This window comes from Sceloporus undulatus, chromosome 5, assembly GCF_019175285.1.
Source record: "Sceloporus undulatus isolate JIND9_A2432 ecotype Alabama chromosome 5, SceUnd_v1.1, whole genome shotgun sequence".
In the NCBI taxonomy this organism is placed as follows: Eukaryota; Metazoa; Chordata; class Lepidosauria; order Squamata; family Phrynosomatidae; genus Sceloporus; species Sceloporus undulatus.
The window spans coordinates 44,264,070-44,286,702 of NC_056526.1; the positions used below are offsets into that span (position 1 = coordinate 44,264,070).

Consider the following 22,633-nt stretch of genomic DNA (forward strand, 5'->3'; position numbering starts at 1 on the left):
TTTTTTGTTACATAATACATACAGTCTTACATCCTTCAATAAAAAGGGAAATAAAATCACAAAGTTCTTGAGAAAAAAGCAGGCCTTGAAGTTAAACGCATCCATCATAGGCCTAGTACCAATGAACAGAGAGACAGTGTGGTATAGTTGCTTGATCATTGAACTGTGACTCTAGAGACCAGATTTCAAATCCCTGCTCAGCCATGGAAACCTTCTGGGTGACATTGGGTAACTCATATTCTGTCAGCCTCAGAGGAAAGCAAATCCTCCTCTTAACAAATCTTGCCAAGAAAGCCCCATGATAAGTTCACCTTAGGCTTGCCATAAGTTGGAAACAACTTAAGGGCACACAACAACAACAACAACAAAACAACAAACACAAACCAATGGACAAATTAAACAAGTTTTTTCTTCACTGGCTTAAGATACATTGCCATGAAGTCATTTTACTATCTCATGTAAATTCTTTGGAATACAGTCTAATGAAAGGTAGTCTGTAAATGTACTGAACTTTAGCCAATAGAATAAAGAGCAGAGAAAGCATACAGGCAACAACAACAAACTATTTGTCCAGCAGAAAATAGTCACTGGTGCCAGTGCCTGGGATGTACTTACTGTATTCAAGAGTTTTAGACACTGTTTTTAAAATCTGAATTAATTGTCTTTTATTATAGGATTATCAAGAAATTAAAATATTCAGTGAGGAGAGATTCGTAATGTATTCAACATTTGAGACTATGATTTGCAAACTTTAAAAAGAGAAGGAGGAGGAGGAGGATGACGATGACGACTATCATTAGGATATTCTGTGCTTGTAATCCTTTGTGCCAGGCCCTTTATGCCAGGCCTGGAATCGCTCCAACATTTTTCTTTCTTTCTTTAAAGGTATTTATAAATAAAAATTATGCCTACCAGAGATGAAACAGTACTTTTTACTGACTGTCTCAAAGCAATCAGGCTGGAGACATTCCAAGGGAATTCCACAGCTTGAGTACTACTAGAAAAATAGCCCCATCTCATGCATCTACTAGCCTAGCCTCTCTTGATGATGGGACACTAAACAGGGCCTCTGGTGAAGATCTCAAACAATGGGGAATTCCATCCTCTTGGAGTTGATCTTTGAAAAATCCTAGCCCCGAATCATTTGGAGTTTTACAAGTCAAAAACAGCACCTTGAACTAGGTTCAAAAACAGATTGCAACACATTGTGGCTGCTGACACACTGAAGAATAAATACAGTTGACACTACTTTAACTGTCATGGCTCCATCCTATGGAATCCTGGGATGTGTAGTTTGTTGTAAATTTCAGCTACCTCCAGAATCCCTTACTGAACACCCACAAACCACAAAACAGAAAAGGGGACAGCAGATAAGTCTGCCTCACCAGCCCAGCTACCCCACAATCTTAAAAATTTGGCCACCAAAATGGAAATCAAAAGAAAAATAGGATGGATGGATTTTGGATGCATTTTGAAATAATATTTCAAGGATTTTTAGAAGGGTCAAAAAGGTTCGCCTGACCTAGTTTTTTCAATTTACATGTGCATACTGCTACTTTTGAATAAAAAGGTGATGGAAACTATTGGTTGTTCTTTGTTTTCTGTTGTTGTTGTTTATGGTGCAGAAACCTATCCCCATTCTTTCCATGTTATTCTGCCTCTGGTGCCAAATTTTCTGTTAGAAAAGTAATCCCCAGGGAATAAATCTACTTCATTAACTGAGGTATGCCTGCCCACCCTTTTCACAAGCGCAAGTCCATCAAGAACAAGTTATGCATGCAACCTCAGGCTGGATTGTCTGCTGACCAACAGAGCCTCCATCTTAGAATCAGTGGCATCCCCATCGCTGGTTTCACCTGGTGCAGGGATGGGGTCTCTGGGGGTGGCGTGCTCGGCCATTGAGTCATCCTATCCTTTTCCTCTGGAGGAGAAGAACGGGACAACAAGGGGTGGGAGAGTACACCATATACAAATGTGTAATTAATTTATGCTACATTGATTCTCTTAGAAAGGAGTGCGTCTTAGACAAGTTCAAAATCAAGTGGTGTCTTGCTTGCCCTAGGGGCCAGATTTATTCTATGAGCTCAAATTGACAACTTATTTTAAAAGCTTGATGGAGAAAAGTAAGTCAGGGGGAAAAAACCAACACCTTTGTCTTATAGGGTCTTCTCCTGAACAATGTAGAGTTCTCATTTCATCAAACTTGTAACACTATCATCTTGATAGTTACAATTATCTTTAGGCATAGGTTTATCTATGCCTGGTCTATTTTTCTTTTCTTTTGGGGGAGCATCACAGTGTGATGGACCTATTATTTTTATAGTTCAGTCCAAGAAGAAGAATGTGAGGTATTGATGGATTTAAGGTAGGGTCTCCATGTAAAAATCATTAGTGTCTGTACCTCACATCTGTGTCTCTGCATGCTTGTCCCATGAGGTATGACAGTAAACTAGAAGCAATTCATGTAAGAAAACCCCATATTTTTGTGCCAAAAAAAGATATTCTTTTACTCTAGTGCAGCTGATAAATATCTATGTGAACTATAGTAGGACAGAAAGGTCAAAACCACCATGATCCGCAAGGACCTGTGTTTTGATGATGCAGTCCATGCCAAAAATCTAAGGCAAACTGACATTTTCGATGAGTGATTTTCAGTGATTTTTTTTTTAAAGTTTAATTTGTGGTGTATTAAAAATTCATATTCAGGTTGAGCCATTTTGTACCACAGCTGACGTCTGCAGCTCCCACACAAACATATTCAGCAATTATATGTGTAGGCGGCTGAAGAATGGAAGGTGTACATATGTACAAGGCTAAAATAATAGTCATAAAAACTGAATGTATGTGTGCGGGTTGTGTGCCTTCAAATCATTTCCGACTTATGGAAGCTTTAAGGTGACTCTATCCCAGGGTTTTCTTTGCAAGTTTCTTCAGAGGGGGATTGCCATTGCTATCCTCTGAGGCTGAGAGCATATGATTTGCTCAAGGACACTCAGTGGGTAATCATCAGGCAGAATAGGATAGGAAGGATAGCCCATGGATAAATAGGCATGGCAGGAAGGTACAGGGGGTGAGTTTCAAAAGAAAACACCACAATGATGAGTAGCATATCCAAGAGTGTCTGAATCCAAGCATGGATCAAGGGTGGGAAAATGGTGTCTTAACCCAGCAAGTGCCCCAAGGAAGCAGAAGTACTTCCATGCTGGCTCCAGGTTTGTGGCTCAGGGTTACTCCAACGGCGTAAATAATCCTGGTAGAATGTGGGGTGAATCTATGTTGTTCATGTGAATTTCTAATGCATCCTATTATGTTTTTGGGGAGCTGCCAAAAAAAACCAACCAACAACCTGGGATAAACGATATCAGGTTCCCGCCCAAATTTTCCTGAAAGAGTTGCATAGTCAACTGTGTGAATAACCAATGAGGAAAGACTTGGGATAAAACTCTGCAAGGTTATTCAAACAGTGTAAATAATTCCAGTAGAACATGGGCTGAATCTGTGTTGTTCACATGAATTTACATTTTTGGGGGGTGGTGCTGCCAAAAACCCATAAAACCTGGGCTAATCAATCTCGTCCCCCCCCCCCCCCCGTTTTCCTAAAAGATTAGCATTGTCAGCTGTGTGAATAACTGATGCAGCTAGACCTGGGATAAACCGGGATGAAACTCTGGATGTCTTGAACGTATTTCAAATATATCCGCATCATCAGCTCCATCTTTATTTGCAGTGTTGACATCTGGGGGCAACAAAATTCGCAGAGATGCAGTTCTGATTTTTAAAAAATAGTGTGAACAACAAATCAGTAATGTGTGAGGGGTTACCTACACTATTTGTTTTTCAACGCAACTATCCAAATAATCTTACTCATACATTCCGGTTTTGTTGTTCACATACAATGGGCTCTTGGTATCCACTGGGGTTTGGTTCTAGGACCATCCATGAACACCAAAATCTGTGGATGCTCAAGTCCCATTAAACACAGTGGCATAGTGAGATGGTGTTTGTTTATATTTCCGGCCTGTCCCTGCGGATCGAGGTGGAATTACATCAATAAAAATACACTACAGTGCATAGAAACAATCAACAAAATACTAAAATTACTATTAGTTCAATAAGTGCAGAATCGATTTATCTAACAAGAAGCGGCGGTGGGGGGGGGGGGGGAATCAGCGTCAAAGAGAAACAAGTTAAATGGGTGTGGAGCATGGACCCTCCTCTCAGAGTTGCTTCAGTGATTCGGATTAAGTGGGAACCAGTGTTGTCTGAACCGTTTCAAACCGATTGGCAAACCGGTTTAAAACGTAACAGGAACGGCTCCGGTGCCACGACCGACTGCGGCCCTCAGAGCCAGGGCAGTTAAAGCGGTGTCAAACTGGGTCCACACTGGAGATATAACCCGGTTTGACAGCGCTTTAACTATTTGTCTGGCTCAAGGCTATGGAATTCTGGGCCCCACAACAAACTCCAACTCCCAGAATTCCATAGCCTTGAGCCAGGGCAGTTAAAGCGCTGCCAAACCGGGTTATTTCTCCAGTGTGGATGCAGCCTGAGTCAGAGACGGGAGGCAAGTAACTCGCCAACCGCTAGGTGTCGCCATGGCTCCTGCGGCCTCCTAAATGTTATTGTTGTTGTTGTTGCTGCTGCTGCTGAAGGGCGGCCTCTGAGGCGCTGGCTCCCTCCCTTCCTCCCCTCAGTCCCTCCCGCCCCATTTGGCCCAGCAGCGGCAGCACCAGGAGCGGAGGGAAGGCCAGCCTAGGCCGGGTGTGTGTGTGTTTTGTTATGCCAGGAGGAGGAGGCGGCGGCGGGGGAGCAGCCATGTTGGCAGCGCGGGGGATGAAGTGACTTCGCTGCCTCCGACAGGAAGCAGAGAGAACGGAGGAAGAGGAGGAGGAGGAGGAAGGAGCGGCAGGCAGAGACCCTGCTTCTGCTGCTGCTGCTGCTGCTGCTTCTGGTGAGCCCAAGGCGGAGGGAGGAGGTTCCTCCTCATTGTCTCCGGCGCTGGGACCGGGCGGGGTTCTGGAAGGGCTGGCTGGGCTCCTTTGCGCCCGGGCTTTGCATGAAAATGAGAGAGAGAGAGAGAGAGACTGCATCCGCACTGCGGGGATAACTCGGTTTCGACACCGCTCTAACTGCTGCTGCTGCTGCTGCTGAGATGGGAACCTGGGGGCTCTTGGTTGGCAAAGCGAGACACAGCTAGCCTTGAGTCCCTATGTCCAGTGTGGTATGTTGGGAGGAAGGATGTAACATCATGATGATGATGATGATGATGATGCTCTGGGAGGACAGCCTTAAAGCGGTGTCAAACTGCTTTGCTCTCCTCTCAGGGGGTGGGGTCCTGAGAAGAGAGCAAAGCAGTTTCACACCACTTTAACTTCGCTGGATGAATGCTGGGGGTTTGTGGCTTTGTGAGGCATTGAGAGAAAGGCCAGAGATGATGATGATGATGATGGTGGTGGTGGTGGTGGTGGTGATGTGTGAGGAACACCCCCCCAGAAGAGAGCAAAGGAGGTCTGACACCACTTTTAACTTCCCTGGCTATGGGATTCTAGGGATTTGTAGCTTTGTGAGGCATTGGGGAAAAGATGGGAGATGATGATGATGATGATGATGATGATGATGATGATAGTCTGAGAGGACACCCCTCCCCCCTCCTGAGAGGTGAGCAAAGTGTTTTGACACCACTTTTAACTTGTTGTGGAATTCTGGAGATTTGTAGTTTTGTGAGGCATTGGGAGAAAGGCGAGATGATGATGATGATGATGATGATGATGATGGTCTGAGAGGATTGCAAAGCAGTTTGACAACACATCCCTGGCTGAGTGCTGTGGCATTCTGGGGATTTGTAACTTTGTCAGGCATTGGGAGAAAGGCCAGAGATGATGATGATGATGATGATGATCTGAGAGGACCCCCCCCCCTCTTCCAGAGGAGAGCAAAGCGTTTTGACACCACTTTAACTTCCCTGGCTGAGTGCTGTGGGATTCTGGGGATTTGTAGCGTTGTGAGACATCTAGCCTTCTCTGTTAGAGAGCTCTGGTGCCATAATAAACCACAGTTTACTGAACCAGGGCAGTTAAAGTGGTGTCAAACCGGGGTGTTTCTGCAGTGTGGATGCAGCCAACAACCAAATAGTTCCCAATATTCCATAACATTGCGCCATGGCAGTCTAAGTGGTGCCAAACTGGGTTGTTTCTGCAGTGTGGATTGTGTTTTCTCATAATCAGTCTGTGCGCCATCCAGAACTAGGGTTTTGTGTGTGTGTATTTTTTGGGGGGGGGAGGAATTTAGCTATATCCTGAGAGCAGGATGACCAGATGTAAATACAAAATGCGTACACAAAGGAGGACAAGGCACGGCAAAACGTAGGGCATTCAAGAAAAAAAAAACATAGGACATTGCAAAATAAAAGCTAAAAGCTAATATAAACTCCTGCTTCTTAGTCATGCTGAAAATGGAGGACGCTTTGGAATGACTCCTGGACAGAAAGCTGGAAATGTAAGATGCATCCTGGAAGAGGAGGGCACCTGGCCACTCTGCCTGAGACTGAGAGGGATGCCTATCCTGATCCTGGACCCGCTGTCTCTATATACATACAGACACACACACACACACACACACACACACACCTCTTCCCATTTCCACACTGGGTCCCTCTTTTCTGTCAGCCGGAGGGTCTGGCCGGTGTTTGTGCGCAGCTCTCAGTTGTCAACTCTGACAAGCAGTGCGGCGATAAGAAGGGATCAAAAGAGACTATGAACAACACACACACACAGACACACACACACACATGGATTAGAAACATTGCCCTTTCCTTTTGTGTGTAGGTTGAAGGCTGATGGATGAGGAAAGGGCGCTTGTTGATAGTCAGTCCTGTTCAGGGTAACCAGATGTCCTCCTTTTCCTGGACCTTTCCTCCATTTCAGCCTTCTGTCCCGAAGGAATTCCAAAATGCCCCCCATTTTGAAAATGACAAAGAAGCATAAATTCATATTTATGAGCATTTTTATCTTTTATTTGGTCATGTCCTACATTTTCCTTCAGCGCCTGACATTTTACTATGCCTTGTCCTCCTTTGCAACGAGGACATCTAGTCACACTGGCCCTGTTCTCCTAGCCCTGGTGGTTTGATCATTTGACTGACCATCATCCTGCAAAATCTAATTTCTCTGAGTTTCTTTTTTGTGCCGGGTGATAACAACAACCTGTGTTTCCTGACAACTGCCCTCCCATACCATTATCTCCTGCCTTCGGTGGACCACATTTTGTCATCCTTCCTTACATTCCTGAGGTTTCTTCACCCTTTTGCTTCCCCCTACTTTCTTCCTGAAGCAGTTAAAAATGACAGGATATACGAACATTTATTGACCCCCAAACCACTCTGACCTCCTTCTCTTACCCAGTCCCTTTCCTCTTTGGGATCTGAAATGTCATAGATCAGCTTGAACAAAATAGCCTGTTCTGCAAGAAAGGTGGAGCCTACTTGCTATGAATCACCATTTGAAACATTGAGGAAACCAGCCCTCTGAAGTGTTTTCAGAAATGAATTAGCTTCCTTCCCCCCCCCCCCCATGCTCTTTGGCTGGTCTTGACCCCCACCTCTTCTACCTTCTTGTAAACAATGTCCAAGTAGCTTAAAACTCAACTGGCACCTTGTTTATGACAATACTGTTTGGTAAAATTTTAAAGATTTTAAGGCAGTAGCTGTAACTAGATCATTCCATTTAAAATCTTAGCTGATTATTTATGCAGCACAAGTGAGAGTGTTTGTGGATGCATTCCTATTGGAGCATATGATTGCATATATGTGTTTGTTGTTGTGCGCCTTCAAGTTGTTTCGGACTTATGGCGACCCTAAAGCAAACCTATTGTGGGGTTTTCATGGCAAGTTTCTTCAGAGAGGGTTTGCCATTGCCATACTCTGAGGCTGAGATAGTGTGACTTGTCCAAGGTCACTCATTGGGTTATCGGCAGGCAGAACAGCATAGGAAGGATATCAACGGATAAACAGGTGCGATAGGAAGGTGCAGGAAGGAGTTTCATCTGATGGTGAGAGAGTGTGACCCAGGTAACACAGTGGTTTCATGACCAAGTGGATCCGAACCTAGTCCTTCAGAGTCATAGTCCAGTGCTCAGATACCACACCACACTGGTTCTTTAAGTGTACATGTCTTGATGTGTGTGACTCACATTCCATAACTTTGCATGTGTGATATTTTGGAACACTGTCCTCTTAAATAGGAAGCTGGCTATTTTTCCTCCAAATTTTATTGTATTACAATTCAGTAACTGTATAAGATATCAACATTTAAAAACAGCAGCAATAATCTTAACAGTTATTAATAACAAAATAACAAATCAATAATGATATAGATATGATAATGTAGAAGAAGGGTGAGGAAAATTAAAAAGGTCCACAGTGTTAATGTTAATCAGATCCTGCCACGGTTGAGTCTTCGAAGCTGGCTACTTTTGAAATGGTTTGCAGACCCCTACTCTTAGATTCTTTTTGTTTATTCAGATTTTAAGTTTGGAAAAAGGTAAAGCAAGAATGATGTTCATAATTAAAGTGTATAAAATTATGCATGTTGTGAAGAAAGTGGGTGGGAGATGCTTTTCTCAGTATTAGAACCTGTGGTCATTGAATGAAGCTAAACCATGACAAATTGAAAGCAAAGAGAATAAAAAAGTACCTCTTTATAGCCTGCATATTTAAACTTGTATTTGCTACTACAAAATATAGGAATGTCCAACAATTTGGACTTTAAAGGGCATTTGACAGACACATGGAGGGTAAATGTGTTTGTAGCTTATCATCATGATGGCTGTATAAAAGTAAAGTAAATGTGGCCCTCCACATTTGTGGCTTTGACTTTTGTGGATTTGATTATTTGTGGTTTTGATTAATATGTTCTCTCTAGGATTGACTAGGTCCTCCAGTGCAACTCTGCCAAAAGTTGACTATAGAGCTGTGCTGGGGAACCTAGATGTTCCTGGAGAAAACACTTCTCAAGCCATTTGTAGGTCCTCAAGCTTGATTCTGTGATCAACTTCTGGGAGTTATTGACCATAGAGTTGCAATGGAGGACCTGGAGATTTTTAGAAAGGTCTTTTCTCAGGTATAAAGAATAGTGTTTTTTTGTTTGTGGGTTTTCCACATTCACAAGTGTTCTTCAACCCTAACCCCAGCAAGTGTGGAGGGACAACTGTATGTGCCTTCAAGCTGCCTGTCAACTTACAGCTGCCCCATGAGTTTCATAGGGTTATCTTAGGCAAGGAATACTCAGAGATGGTTTTAGCAATAACAATAGCAAGTACATTTCTGTACCGCTCATCAGTGAACTAAGCTCTCCCTAAGCAGTTTACAATGTGTAAGCCAATTGCCCCTAACAAGCTGGGTACTCATTTTAGCGACCTATGGAAGGATGCAAACCTGAGTGAACCTTACAGCCCCTGGGATCGAACTCATAACATTGTGGTTTTGCCAGTTCCTTCCTCTGAATATATCCTATACGACACTCAACATCAATGGCAATGTGCTTCTCAATACAATTTCTGGGGAGCAAGAATAGAAGAGTGCCTTTGTGCTCAAATCCTGTTTTTAGGCATTCAGTACACATCTGGGTGGATGCTGGAAATAGAATGCTGGACTTGATGGGCTGGCTGTCACTCCCTGCTGAGCAAATGGTCAGTAGGCCATTCCAGGATTGTTTCACAGCTGGTAGGTTTGAGGTGGAAGTAGTTTAAGACTTTAACTATATAGCTGGGTAGAGATTTGAAACTGTCTTCTTATATCAAAGCTGCACATTTGTATTCCCTGCTGCATGCTGGAAGTGTGTATTCATATTGTATTCAGGTTAGATGCAACATTAGACTTGCAAAAGATTTTGGGCTAGATGGACTTAAGCTCTGAAATCTTTCTCCCATTCTCTGCCTCTCTCTTCTCCAGCAAATGTAGATGATTATTAGTGAAGGGGGAAGAGACCAAGCTATCCAGTAAGGAGAGCACAGTGCCAAATCTCCAAATGCGAAAACTGATTAACTGTCAGAATCCACTAATGCAGCCCTCTATTTGTTTAGGGCAAAGAAATAAGTAAAGAGGAGGAACAGAAATGTGGGTTGTTAACTGAATTTTACTTCATATGAATACAGCCCACTGTATTCATTCATTGAACCTCACTCCCTAGTAAATGTGTTTAGGATTGCTATCTCCCCCCCCCCCCCCTCAAACAAAAACAAAAGATGAAATGAGCCCTGGTGGCTTATCTGCAGCCATCCAACTTGAACACTAACAAGGTTGAGTTCAAGACCAGCAAAAGGGCCCAAGCTCGACTCAGGCTGCATCCTTTCCTGAGGTCGGAGTACCCAGACTGTTGGGGGCAAATTAGCTAACTTGCTAATTAGCTTACTTGCTGTTCACCGCTATGATCTTTGGAATAGCGGTATATAAATAAAACAAATTATTAATTAAATTATTATTATTAAAGAATTGAGTATTTTCATATGGTTTAATGGTAATATTTTAGGTAACATGGGACCAGTTGTTCTCTCTAGAAACAATCAAAGCTGAAACTTCAGTACTGGTAACTTTTGACAGGACTTTTTGTATGGTGGTTTTACATTACGGCTTGGAAATTTTACTTTCTTGTATTCCAACTTCCTAAACTCATGAGCCAGCATGGCCATTCTAATGGCATGATTTCAGGGATGCCCTAAAGGCACCAGATTCTGTCTGACCTTGGAAGCTAAGCAGGGTCAGCCTGGGTTAGTACTTTTATGGGACATGGTCAATGAATACCAGATGCTGTAGGGTATATTTCAGAGGAAGGAACTGACAAACCACCTCTGAGTAATCCTTGCCTAAGAAAACCCTATGAAATTCATAAGGTTGCCATAAGCTGACACGCAATTTGAAGGCACACACAGTCAGTTAAAAAAAGTGACTTTGGCCTGTTACAGACAGCCAAAATAAAGCTGCTTCGAGTCACACTAGAGATATGGTGTTTCAATGATGCATGCGTCCTAAGAGTCCATAAGTCACACCAAAGCCACACTCCAGCCCTAAGGACTGCATCATTGAAACACCATACCTCCACTGTGACTCGAAGCAGCTTTATTTTGGCTGTCTGTAACAGGCCTTTATCAATCTGCTTTGGATGAATAAAATCGTTTTCATATTTGTAGTTCATGAATATTTTTGTTCTGAATTTTCAATTGCTGATTTCTGTACAACTGTTGTATGCCCACAATACTTTTTCTTTACTGGTGGAAGTATGCCTTTTCCATGGCTTTCTTTGCTTTTGCTTTTCATGCTTCTTGACATGTGTGTGCTTTCTTAGCCCCACCTATATGTAGTCACTTCCCCCACACATCACACACTTGCTATTTACCTAGTTCCTTCCTCATTCATCCACCAGTTAGAGTGAGGAAAAATAGTTCTGCCTGATGGCATTTTGTAAGTTCTTTGCCATGATTTTCCTTTGCATTGCACTTTTCATCCTTTGTTATGCCCCTGATTTATCCATAGGTTGTATAAAAATCCATAACTTTGGCCTCAAAACCAGTCCTTGACTTATGCATGAGGTTGACTTATAGTCAATACTTTTAAGATACTAATCAGTATGTGCATAAGCATGCAATCTTCTCTGAACATGTTTTGCCAAGAAAACCCCATGATAGGCTCACCTTAGTGTTGCCATAAATCAGAAATGACTTTAAGGCAGACAACAACAACAACTCACACTGAATTCAGTAGGCTTTCCTTCACATAAGCACAGTGAAGATTGTACCCTTAGTAACCATGGACAACTGGCAGAAACAAAATTGAATTTATTTTATGGTTGTGATCCAGAGCATAGACAAAACTTACATCCAGTGGTTCAGTAAACATATTGGGTTGGATCAATACTTAGTGTTGCTTAGACTAGACCTACTGAAATAATTGGTGGTTACTATAGTTGCAACTACTGTTAAACAAGATCAAGTCTTTGACTAGTATTTACATACGTGAAAAACCCTGAAATTATACGTGCCATTGTGGACAGGGCCCATGCGTGTGGACTAGAAGAGGTCTGCATCTGGTATAATGTGGCTTCTCCCTTACTGAGCCCCTACTCTGCCCTTTCTTGGTCCTTTTATGGGCATATCTTAGCCATCAGAGTGGTTCTGCTGATAGACTGCTCTGGACAGATCTTGCGATCAGCTGTCAGAAGAAGATACTGATGGTCAGTGGCATCCCTAGGGTTGATGTCACCCGGTGCGGTAACTCATGGTATTATCCCCTCCGTTGACCTCCTCCCATTTCACACCATACAGAATCCTTAGCAATGCTTTTTACACTAATGTTACTCATAACTCGTAATTCCCATATAGCACTGAGTGTAATGCTAATCATTGTTACATAAACAACAAGCAAAATGAAAATTAAACCTTCAAATTACAATATCATATGCACAACCTAAGTGTATTTACATATGCATAGTGAAGATTTGGTTAAAATGTGATGTTTTTAAAGAAAATTTTAAAAGAATACTTTTTAAAAATTTTAATGTTTTTAATTTCAAATTTTGAAATTTGAAAAATTCTGGGGCCTCTCATTTCTCCTCCCTCTGAGCTTCACCCCACTCCCACCATCTTTTAAAGCATCTTAAAGGGAAGCAGATGAATGTCACAGCCCATTCCTGCCAAGACAGTAGGTGTTTGAGGAGCAGTGGTGTCACCCCTCCTTAATGTGTCACCTGGTACTGTCCACACCACCCACACCTCTCTGTTGATGCCACTGTGCTGGTTGAAGGGGATTTCTGCTAGCAGAGGATGCTTGTGTCTGATCCTGACCCTTTACAGTCAGCACAACCTTGAGTTAGGATTGGCCTGTCTAACCACAATCCTTTGCACATTGAGCTACACTGAGTCCTGTGAGACTGAACTCTTAGTACAAGATTGCACTATTAGAACAGTTCCTAAAGGTGTCTTTATAATAGCTGCAAGACTGACATTGTCTGCCTTCATTTCTATAAAGGGTGGGTGCTGATGTTAAACTGGTTTATAATTGGGGGTTGTGACAGAAAACAGCATGTAACTTGCGCAGATGTTTGGTATAGGTTTGCAGAGAATTTGACAGTGTTGTAGTTTTTAGTGTTATCTCTACACCCACATACTGTGTTCAGTATACAGTGGGCCTTTGGTATCCACTGGGGTTCAGTTCCAGGACCCCCATGGATACCAAAATCTGTGGATGCTCAAGTCCCATTAAAGACAGTGGAATAGTAAAATGCTATCATATAAAATGGCAAAATCAAGCTTTCCTTTTGGAATTCATTAATCTTTTCAACCCGTGGATGATTGAATCAGTGAATAAAGAATCCATGGATACAAAGGGCCAAATGTACACACTTGTATGCACTGGCATGTAACCCAGAGTTTGTGTGAAAATTGGTATGAAAGCAGCATGAAGTTTTGACATAGGTTAAGAGAGGATCCAAGTTATAATTTGAATCATGAAGTATGTTTTGGCTGTGGTATTTTAAGCTTTTCCTGCAACCTTTGTGATAACCAAAACCATGTCAAAGAAACTCCAGATTTGCTAAGCTTTGACAGAATCTTTGCAATGTGATGTAACTAAGGGCATGTCTATAATAAAGGGAAAATCCACACCTGCCTCAGAGCCACAGCACATTTTCCTGGTTCTCTGCAACTCCATTAACACAACGACGAGATCAGAGTAATCCACCTCACATTTCTCTCAGGTGAACTTGTTACAGGTATAAAAGGACTTCCTTTGATGAAAACGGTACAGTTGGCCTTCTGTTTTTGCAGGGGGTCCATTCCAGATTCCCCCCCCCCGCAAAAACGGAGGCTCATGCATATTCAAGCCCCATAGGCTTGAATGGGATGCATGCTAGTGTGCGGGCAGGTGGGGGGGCACCCCATTAAAAATAATAGAGGTTGCCCCTCTGCAGATTTTCAGCATCTCTGTTTTCATTGTGACATATCACAGGTTATTTGAAGAACTGTATTCAACCATACAAACCTACTCTTTTTTTGAGATCTACTGGGGAGGCCTCTTTCTCTTTTTCACTATCCTCACAGGTACATGTGGTGGGAATATGGGAGAATGCTTTCTTGGTGGCTGCTCCCAGGCTCTGGAATTCCCTTCTCAAAGAGGTTAGACTGGTGTTCTACATGCTATCCTTTCATAGGCTGGTAAAGACTTTTGATTTGTTTTGGCATGTGTGGAAGATTGCTCAGAGGGCAACAGACTGCCATAATGTACTGGATTTTCTATTTGTTGATTTCCTTTTAATGGTTTTTGGTTATAACAGGTTTTAATTTTTTGAAAGTTTAATTACCGTACATTTTTTAATTTTGGTATGATGTTGCTGGTTCAGATGAAGTCAGCAAATGGTAGTTAATCAAAAGTGAGAGTGGATGCTTCTAAACCTCTCCCAGCTATGTGAGAGTGGTGAATGCCTGGCCTTAAAGCTTATCTAGGTATCTTCATGCCACACTAAACTACTGGTGAGAGAACACAGACCATGGTTTGTATGCAGCTCCCAGAACTTCTGCATCCCCCCCAATAATTGGAGCCAAAATAATGCTTGAAAAGGGTCTCTGCTCTAAGGGGCATCCAGGAATGGTGGATAAGTTAAATACCTTCTGTATGACACTACCCTGAAAATATTGGGAATGCTTGGATATGGCAACAGAAAATGACTTCCAGTTGCAATTTTGGTTGCTTTTCAGCTGATAATGGGGTAGTATATGGAGCCTGTTGCAGCACATGGAAGTAAATTATGGTTCAAATTATGGTTCCTTTCTCCACTAAACTAATCCCATGGTCCCAGGAATGTCATGCACTCTTCTGGTTCTTCCCAGCCATTGTGAAGATTCCACCACAGCTGAGGAAAGGGAACACATGAGGTATGAGCCAGTGGCTGGGAAAGGTGAAGATGTGGATCCACTGGGTCCAGAATCCTTTCAGCCCCTGGCCATGCACCCAACAAAGATAAAAAGTATGACCAGCAGCAAAGCTGGCTTCACTTCCTTTTCCACCAAAAGTGTTTTCAAATGGGAGAGGAGGAAGAAAATGACAGGAAATTCACTATTCGTTTGCTTCCGCCCTTCCAGCCAGGGCCAGGCTCTGGGCAAATCAGAGCCTCTGAGACTGGAGTGAGATCTGAGAAGTACCTCACCCTTATGATTGCCTCCTTAGTGTGGCATCTGAACCCAGACTTTGATTTTGTCTGTGTCTCTTAATAATAAAAACAATAAAACAAGATTTAAAAGTACGTGTAAATTAATATGCTTAGTTGAATCTTTAAAAATCTGTTTGTATTTGAACTTTAAATGTGCTTGCAGATTAGTTTGGGGAATTGGTTATAGACCAGAGATTTAAGGCTGTCTTTAAGATTAGTGGTGATGATGCAAGTTGCATACTTTTGTTTTTCCATTCTTCATTCAAACTGAGAGATGTAACTCCGTATGTTGTAGCTTCTTTCTTTTTTTCCCCTTCTTTCCTGTTATATTTCAACATTAGTTTGAAAATTATGCCTTTGAATTTTCTCAGAGAAATATGTTCAGGTGACAATGTGTGTTTGCTTTGTCCAGTCCAGCTTTTCAGGCAACAAATAACAGAGCTTCTGTCATTTCCTTTCAATTCTGTTTACTGGCAGTGCAAGTTTTCTTAATCCAGGCACACCCTGAATTTCCTTTGTACACTAATCCACTTTCAAACCTTCTTCTCTGGAAATTGTCTCCATTTATTTTTTAGTAACCATATGCTTTACCTTGCACGTACATTGATGTTCGTTTGAATATGAATTGCATTCATCTTTGTTTCATATAGAATTGTGTAATAATTATTTAGAGACACAGTATTTAATCAAGCCTGTTTTAATACAATAACTAGTTAGTCCTCAGAAGTAATGAGATATATAAAACCTTATCCTCTTACAACCTTGACTGCAAACTATTCCCTGTCTCACTGGTTCTCAAATTTTGGCCCTCCAGATAGTAAACTCCAAGAATTCCTGAATATTGACCCTGCTGGTTGGTGCTTCTAGGACTTGAGATCTGGAGGCCCAGAAATTAGTCTCCAAAATGGGCATTTGTTTGGTTAGGTCAGCAGTGGGCAGTACAGTCACCACAGAGACAGTTCTTTTGCTTACTAAGGGTGCTTCCAAACAAGGCTTTTATCATGCAGTCTTTAATGGAATATTACAGTTCCCAGACAATGATGGCTTCCACATCCTCCCATGTTTTCCCACCAATTCTTCTGTGTTTTGCTTTCCAGAAAAAAGTCCATTAAGGAAGAAAAGAAGGAACAGCTGCACAATATCTTTTGATTGGTAGCACTAGGAGCCATCCATCTGGAAGTACCATAAAACAAAGAAACAAACAAAATGCCAAATGTGAATTGCTGGGAAAAGGTCTTGATAAAGAGACTAGTGGGGATGAAATAAAAGGAGAGCATATTTTTGAACTATGTTTTTCTTTTATTAAGAGACTATCTTTTCAAAGGCTGAGCTGCATATTGCTACTTTTATCTGCTTATGTCTATCATTCCCTTCCCCCAGGAGCTCAGGATGATCTGCATGGATTTTTCCTGTGTACCCTACACATATTAAACCTTATGAATTGAACCAAATTGAATGCCAGCTCCCTGTGCACCATGGTTAGAAAAGTGGGAACCAGCCTTGGGAATGTATTCTCTTTCTTTCTGTCTCCAAATTTGATTTATTAATTTATTTTTATTTATTAAAATATTTACACTCCTGTTTATTTGAGGAACTCAGGGTGTCATACAATAAAACGAAACCATCCTTCTCCTCTGTTGGCAATCTTAATCATGGTTAGTTGGTTTGTACTTTGAATTTATTTCCTGCCTTTCATCCATGGAATCACTATTACACTTGTCCTGATGCCAAGCAGGATTTCAAGTATTGTATGTTTACAAACTTAGTAAGATGGAACAAGGTAGGCATTAACCATGGCACGTGTTAGTGGAGATGTGCTGCTGACAAGGGGATAAAGTGGAAATGTGTGTTAGAGGGTGCCTGTTTCTGAGTTTGGATCCCGATTTCTGCATCACAGTATGCATGGAGCCAATGTAGTAATTGTACTGGGTCCTAATGAAGTAAACGCTCAAGGCTTGGTCAGAGTGGTCCATTTACAGTGAACTTCATGAATCAGGCTAGCACTTTGTCCCCAGCCTAGAATTTTCATGTTATATAACATGAAATGTACCCAGCACTGCCCAGGGCTGTAATTTATATGCCAAAAGGTCATTAACCTCAGATTATTTACCAGCAGAGAGCCCTCTCCCATTATCCAGCTCTTTTAAAAACTCAGAAATCTTAGCAACAATGCCCTAGCCCTTTATTGTATTCCCACCCCCACCACCCCCACTTCAGGAATCTAAACAACATTTCTCAGAGAGACCTCACCTGTTTTGCAGCATAGTGATTCTTAACCTTTTCTTTACCAGGGACCCCCTTTAAATATCTTTTGTTGCCGTGGACTCCCAAGATTTAACTCAAAAATTCAGATAATAATAATACCTGGACAGAGATGGAGAGAAGACATTTCTCCTGCTTCTTCCTACTAGTTTGCTGCTGGAGTGAATTGAATGGCAATGTGCAGATTCAGCCAGCCAGCCAGCCAGCCTGCCTTTGCCTTGCTCCAGGCACATGGCTGCTTCACTAAGGGAAGTGGGCTGAGCAGCCGAGGGACAGTGGAACAGCCACATGACAAGAACCAAGGGAAAGGCTGGCTGGCTGGGCCTGCATGTTGCTGTTCAATCCACTCTGAATCTGGAGCTGGTTGAACTCTGGTCCCCAGAACTATGGGATCATGAGGCACTATCCAGAAGGGGACCTGGGCATGTGAAAGTCAATAAACCTGCTCTCTAGAAGCAGTGATCACAAAGCACTGTCCAAAAAAAGGACTTGTGTACATGGAAGTCAATAACACTTTCCCCCGGCTCTGATCCTGTGATTTTAGGGTTCTGTCATACTCTTCAGAATATTTTGATGGGATTTGAGATGAAACAAAAAGTAGAAAAGAGGCAGAGAATGGAGGATTTGAGGTCCGGCGTAGGAGCCTTGGACTGAGGCAGAGGTGACATGGTGCCAAGGCAGGAAAGGGAGATATTGGGCTATTGATAGGAAATGAGATGGAGAAGAGGAGGGTGAGTAGGAAGCAGGGTGGGCAGGCAGTGGTGGAGAGCTGCGTCATGTGTGAATCTCTGGTTAACTTTGAATAAGTTAGTGTTTATTGACATCAGTGCTGAGGAAGAGTTCCATACCTTTTGCTTACTTGCTGGTCCATCTGCTCTTTCTTTTCCTTACTTCTTTCTTGGAAGGGGGGAGGGGGTTCAGAGTGTTTCTGATAGGAGACTGGACTTCTCCCAGAAAGGGAAAGGGAGAGAAGGGCAAAGCCTGCCTGGTTGGCTGGCTGTCATTTTCACGGTTGCTCAGCTGCTTAGTCAGGAGTGGCCACATGGCAAGCAACGTGTGGGCCCAGCTTGCCTTTGCCTTGGCTCCTGTCATATGGCTGCTCCACTCTGGGAGTAACCTTCAAGCATTTGTGGAGCCCTTGTGAGGACATCACAGCTCCCTGGGGCTCCAGAGACCACAAGTTAAGAACCACTGTTCTAGGCCTTTGAACATTTATTTCCTGGTAAGTCACGGCAGGCCCCTATTTTTGCTTTTAGGAATGCCCTTAGAGTTGGGATTTTGACTTGAAACTGGTCATTGGTACTTGGACATATAATATATGTCAACTGTGCAAGAGTTAATTTTTCTTTTCTTTTTGTATTGCTGAGCCTGGAGTCTGGGCTGAGTATTTTATTTTCTGCTAATAATCAGGTCCTAGTTTCTCCCCTTTGCTATTGTGCTACTTCAGTCTGTTCTCTGGAAAGGATCTATTCCTTTCCATCTCTTTCTTTACTGTGTGTAAAGTTAATGAGATTCACCTCCTGCTGTGAGTCAGCAGGAATTTGTAATTTATTCCAGAGTTCAACAGGGTGAATCAAGATGTAGATCCTGCTGATCTGTTACAGCGGTTGTTTCCTAGTGTTCCATATAATTACTGAAGGTGAACGTAATTCTGCTCTTAGTACTCATCAGCTGCCCCTTTTCAATCCATTTTTAAATGTACCTTCTTTTCATGACCAGCTCAAGGAAGGTATTGTATCAAATCCTTAAGCACACATAGTATCCTTGCTTTACCAGGGAAGTTAGGAAAAAAAATAATGACTGTGGGTTTCATTTTTCCTGTTAAATGAAAGGGTAAAGCCTTTTAAAATAAGAGGTTGACAACCTTAGAGATGGATGATGCCTTTAAACAAAATACCAAGTTGGTGGTTTGTGTCAACTGAGGGACCTCAAATCATTTTCCTGCGAAAAACAACATTCTTAGAATTGCCAGAGTAGATTCCATGGGGCAGGACTGAGGGATATTTTAGCTTTCAAGGACTCACATTCCTTCAGGGACCCATATGCCAGTAAGGATAGGGCCCCAAATGCTCAGAGCCACCATGCTCTTCCTTCTATTTTTTTTATCAGCCTTCTTTTTTCTCAGCTTCTTCAGATATCCTAATCCCTAATTTTTAGGCATTTGGTACTCAATAAAGTTGACGCAGTATTGAAGTTCATTGTTCTGTTGGAGCTAGTTGTTCAACTAGAGCTTGTTCTTCTGTGTAGCAACCTTTTCTTAGAAGTCTGACCAGCGATTCTTGAGTGGTTGCAATTGCCAGACAGATTTCACATAGAGCACACTACAGGAATATAACCTGGATCCATGGTATGGCAGTAGTGACTATGATCATGTTTGTCAAAGAGTTGGTGAAAATAAAAAGACATACTTTTTTGCAAATATGTATTTTAACTGCTGTTTGTGAGTTCCATTCGCTGTTTTGCTATTAGAAATCCTCCCAAGTGAAGTTAATTTTTCCATTAACTGAGAGGGAGAACCAAACATTGCCTTTAGCTCTCATGTTTACTTGGATATAACCAGCTTTTTTCTAGATTGTGAGGCCAACACATCTGATTGATGCTGACTAGTCTATTTGTTTATTCAAAACTGAGAAGAGATAAACCAGCTTAACAAAAATTAGTTGGATCAAATTCATTTATTTTCTCTAAAAGTGACACTCTTTTGCTGTGAGTGGCTAATGAATGCAGAAGTAATATACAGGTTGAGTCTCCCTTATCCAAAATCCAAAATACACTAAAATTATCCACATGGGTGACTAAGATAATGACACCTTTGCTTTCTGATGGTTCTTTGTACACAAAGTTTGTTTCATGCACAAAATTGTTTAAAATATTGTGTATAAAATTCTCTTCAGTCTTTTTATTAAGTATATATGAAAGATAAGTGATTAGATGTAAGTCTAATCACCAAAATATCTCATTATGTATATATAAACATTTCAAAATCTGAAAAAGTTCAGAATACTCCCAGTCCCAAGTATTTTGGAAAAGAGAGACTCAACCTATATTAAGGAAATTTTCTTTCCTACCCTTCTCTGTGGAGCATGGCTGGGCTTACCTTTTCTTCCAACTTTACCTTTTAATTTTTTTAAAAAAAACTATGTATTAATACATCTTAAAAACATAAATAACAAAACAGACATTCAGTATACTACACCTAGTACACAAACTATCTAACACAAAAACATCTACCATCTACTTAACACTAATATACAAAAAACCCCAAAACAACCATACCAAAAAATTGGACTTCCTTGTCTTTCCATATCCTCTAATTTTATCTAACTCATTTTATTACGTTCTATATTTTGGTTGTTACAGAATAAACTGATCAGTTGAGAAAATACCAATGCTGTCACGCCTTGTCTTATGTTTCAGTGAGGTAGCATGGGTACCTAAACCTTCAAATGAAAAAAAAAAAGGAGAGCTGGTGCTTGAGACACTGTAGTTTTATGTGGTCTCAAATCACATGTTAATGTGTAAATGAGAGCCATACCTCCCAGCATTTTAGTGATGAAAACTGGGAAACATGGGGCTAAGCAACATAAGCGTGTAATCAAAATAGCAGGTGTTATTATTGAGGAAGCACACACAAGCTGAAAGAGGCTGCAGCAGTTTGCCTTTGCCTGAGTCTGCTGGGAAGGGCAAGCTTCCACCCTTTCCTCTGCTGAATTAACTGAGAACTGCTTTGTCACTTTGTACTAAGTTTGCAGCAACTGAAGTACACTGAGGACAAAAGGGAAAATTAAGAGGAAAAGGGAGAATCTGGGGCTAAAAAGTGGGATGACAAAGGATTAGTTGGAACTCTCTGCCAAATTGGAACTGTTGGAGGATATAGTAATCTAGCATTTCTACACCACTGTACTAGTTGCTGAGACTATAAACACTGTTAAATCTCTCCCTCCACCTCACCAGGTGTGGGTGTGTATAGTGCTTTAGTCTGTTTGGGATATGAATTTTACAGCGAAATAACAGTGGAAGAAATGCCATTTAAAATATCTTGTATAAACTAAAAGCATAGTGTCTTGAACACATGTTCAAATAAAATTGTGTTACCATTATTTTGAAGCAGTTTCTTTTGTATTTTGTGGACAAAACATTTTCGTACCACAGCCCAAAGTATGTGATTATTAAATGATTCTTCAGAGAGCCTAGTTGAAAATTAGAAACTTAATCAAGAAACATGGCAAACTAAAATAACTAGAGTGAAAAACACACTGCAGAAGTAATCCAGTTTGAGATCACTTTAACTGTTCTGCCTCATTACTAGGGAATTGTAGTTTATTGTGGCCCCAGAGCTCTCTTACAGAGAAGGCTAAATGTCTCACAAAACTACACTTCCCAGTATTCCCTAGTTAAAGCGCTCTCAAACCGGATTATTTCTGCAGCATGTTTTGGACATTTAATCCAAATGTCTCTGCATTGATCCCCTGTGGGACTTTGGAAGGTTATGTCTCCACCTGTTTATCCCCCTTTTTACTTCATCAAAAGTTTAAAACTCAAAATGCTGTTTGTGTATCTTGAGGGCATTGAAGAAATTTTGCCATTGGGCATTTTAGACCTCTGTAAAATGAGAAAGTAATTTTTGTCTATTTCCTAATTTACAAAAAGGCTTTTTCTGGACTTAAAACTGCCCATCACAGGCCAGAAAGATGAAAAAAAATTGATCTCATGACCTAGGAACCACTTTTAGTATTAAATTCTTGTAAAGGTTCCCCCCCCCCCAAAAAAAAAAAATTTCAGGGGTTCAAGAGGCCAGAAAAACAGTTTTAGGTGAGGTGCATCTGCACACAATGTGTGGACTGTACATTCCTCACCCTTGTTTTAAGAAACAAACAAACAAAAAAAAGATACGCATAGTTACACTGCTATATAAATAATAGGCAAGAAATGCCTGTCCATGTATAAAAGGAAATGTACCTAGAAAAATTATGTGTGCTCCTAAATATTTACAGTATGAAATATTATCATTCAACCCAGTATACTCTGGTTTATAAAATCATATGCCTTAAACATATAGGCAGTCTTTCTTTCTTTCTTTGTATTGTATATGTTGCCTTTCTCCCAAATTCTCCCAAGGCGCCTCACAAAAGATGCTTAAAAACAACAACAAAAGGTATCATTTTAAAGCACAAATAAAA

At 41.4% G+C, this 22,633-nt stretch overlaps 1 protein-coding gene across 1 annotated transcript in view; it reads left to right on the forward strand.

The window, feature by feature from the left end:
• The first annotated feature begins 5,057 nt into the window (after positions 1 to 5,057).
• Positions 5,058 to 22,633, forward strand: part of CDK17 (cyclin dependent kinase 17) — a 101,178-nt gene continuing 83,602 nt past the window's right edge. The window contains exon 1 of the mRNA XM_042467014.1: positions 5,058 to 5,221. The gene's annotated coding sequence lies outside the window, so the exon portion shown is untranslated. The remainder of the gene's footprint in view (positions 5,222 to 22,633) is intronic.